The sequence below is a fragment of the Trachinotus anak genome, unplaced genomic scaffold, assembly GCF_046630095.1.
Source record: "Trachinotus anak isolate AG129_WGS33_773 ecotype Australia unplaced genomic scaffold, CSIRO_AGI_Tana_v1 ptg000062l, whole genome shotgun sequence".
NCBI lineage: Eukaryota > Metazoa > Chordata > Actinopteri > Carangiformes > Carangidae > Trachinotus > Trachinotus anak.
In genome coordinates, this window is record NW_027273913.1 from 45,001 (window position 1) to 47,500 (window position 2,500).

Sequence of the window (2,500 nt, forward strand, 5' to 3'; positions counted from 1 at the left end):
CCCCCTCCGCGCCTCGGAGCCCCCCCTGGGCCATGGAGGCGAACCCGCAGGCCGGAGGAACCGTCCGCCCGAACACCAGCGCTGGGCTGGCCGGCGGGGGCCCTCCGATGGCGGGTCACGTGTGCCGCTCGGTCAGTGGGTGAAAGAAGAAGAGAACCGCAGCTTTGAGAGGGGCCGAGCTGCCCGCGGCAGTCCGTTTCGCACCCCTCTCGGGTCGGCCCACGCGTCCCCGGCGCCCTCGGGGCCGATCCCTGGAGGTTCACGTTTCCGAAAACTGGGTTTCTGAAATCGTGCGAAAGGTGTTTTGAAAAACAGGGAGAGACCGGCTCGCACCGAGGGCAGGAGAAGGTAAGAGAGGGGAAATTTCTAGTTTCGCCGAACGGTCCCCCTCTTTACCTTCCTCGGTGTAACACTTAGAAAAATTTGCGGTCAAAGTTTTACACCGAGGAAGGTAAGAGAGGGGAAACTTCTAGTTTCGCCGACCGGTCCCCCTCTTTACCTTCCTCGGTGTAACACTTTGAAAAATTTGCGGTCAAAGTTTTACACTGAGGAAGGTAAGAGAGGGGAAACTTCTAGTTTCGCCGACCGGTCCCCCTCTTTACCTTCCTCGGTGTAACACTTTGAAAAATTTGCGGTCAAAGTTTTACACCGAGGAAGGTAAGAGAGGGGAAACTTCTAGTTTCGCCGACCGGTCCCCCTCTTTACCTTCCTCGGTGTAAGACTTTGAAAAACTGGCGGTCAAAGTTTTACACCGAGGAAGGTAAAGAGGGGAGTGGAGCGGAGACTCTAGATATTTGCCTTCTCCAAAGCCACATCCATGCTCCCCCTGTATCAGAGCTCCAGGGGCCAGGCTCATGGCCCAGCTTCTCCCCCTGTGATATTAAAGGCCCACACAGCACCTCCACAGGACCTCCACAGCCACACACACACACATGCCTCTCTGCCCCTGTGTCAGAGCTCCAGCACCCAGGCATATCACCCAGCCACTGGGCCTGTGACATTAAAGGGCCACACAGCACCTCCACAGCCACACACACATGCTTCTCTCCCCTGTATCAGAGCTCCAGGGGCCAGGCTCATGGCCCAGCTTCTCCCCCTGTGATATTAAAGGCCCACACAGCACCTCCACAGGACCTCCACAGCCACACATCCATGCCTCTCTCCCCCTGTGTCAGAGCTCCAGCACCCAGGCATATCACCCAGCCACTGGCCCTGTGACATTAAAGGGCCACACAGCACCTCCACAGCCACACACACATGCCTCTCTCCCCTGTATCAGAGCTCCAGGGGCCAGGCTCATGGCCCAGCTTCTCCCCCTGTGATATTAAAGGGCCACACAGCACCTCCACAGGACCTCCACAGCCACACACACATGCCTCTCTCCCCTGTATCAGAGCTCCAGGGGCCAGGCTCATGGCCCAGCTTCTCCCCCTGTGATATTAAAGGGCCACACAGCACCTCCACAGGACCTCCACAGCCACACACACATGCCTCTCTGGCCCTGTGTCAGAGCTCCAGCACCCAGGCATATCACCCAGCCACTGGCCCTGTGATATTAAAGGCCCACACATCACCTCCACAGCCACACATCCATGCCTCTCTCCCCTGTATCAGAGCTCCAGGAGCCAGGCTAATGGCCCAGCTTCTCCCCCTGTGATATTAAAGGCCCACACAGCACCTCCACAGCCACACATCCATGCCTCTCTCCCCTGTATCAGAGCTCCAGGAGCCAGGCTAATGGCCCAGCTTCTCCCCCTGTGATATTAAAGGCCCACACAGCACCTCCACAGGACCTCCACAGCCACACACACATGCTTCTCTCCCCTGTATCAGAGCTCCAGGGGCCAGGCTCATGGCCCAGCTTCTCCCCCTGTGATATTAAAGGCACACACAGCACCTCCACAGGACCTCCACAGCCACACATCCATGCCTCTCTCCCCTGTATCAGAGCTCCAGGAGCCAGGCTAATGGCCCAGCTTCTCCCCCTGTGATATTAAAGGCCCACACAGCACCTCCACAGCCACACATCCATGCCTCTCTCCCCTGTATCAGAGCTCCAGGAGCCAGGCTAATGGCCCAGCTTCTCCCCCTGTGATATTAAAGGCCCACACAGCACCTCCACAGGACCTCCACAGCCACACACACATGCTTCTCTCCCCTGTATCAGAGCTCCAGGGGCCAGGCTCATGGCCCAGCTTCTCCCCCTGTGATATTAAAGGCACACACAGCACCTCCACAGGACCTCCACAGCCACACACACATGCCTCTCTCCCCTGTATCAGAGCTCCAGGGGCCAGGCTCATGGCCCAGCTTCTCCCCCTGTGATATTAAAGGCCCACACAGCACCTCCACAGGACCTCCACAGCCACACATCCATGCCTCTATCCCCCTGTGTCAGAGCTCCAGCACCCAGGCATATCACCCAGCCACTGGCCCTGTGACATTAAAGGGCCACACATCACCCCCATAGGACCTCCACAGCCACACACACATGCCTCTC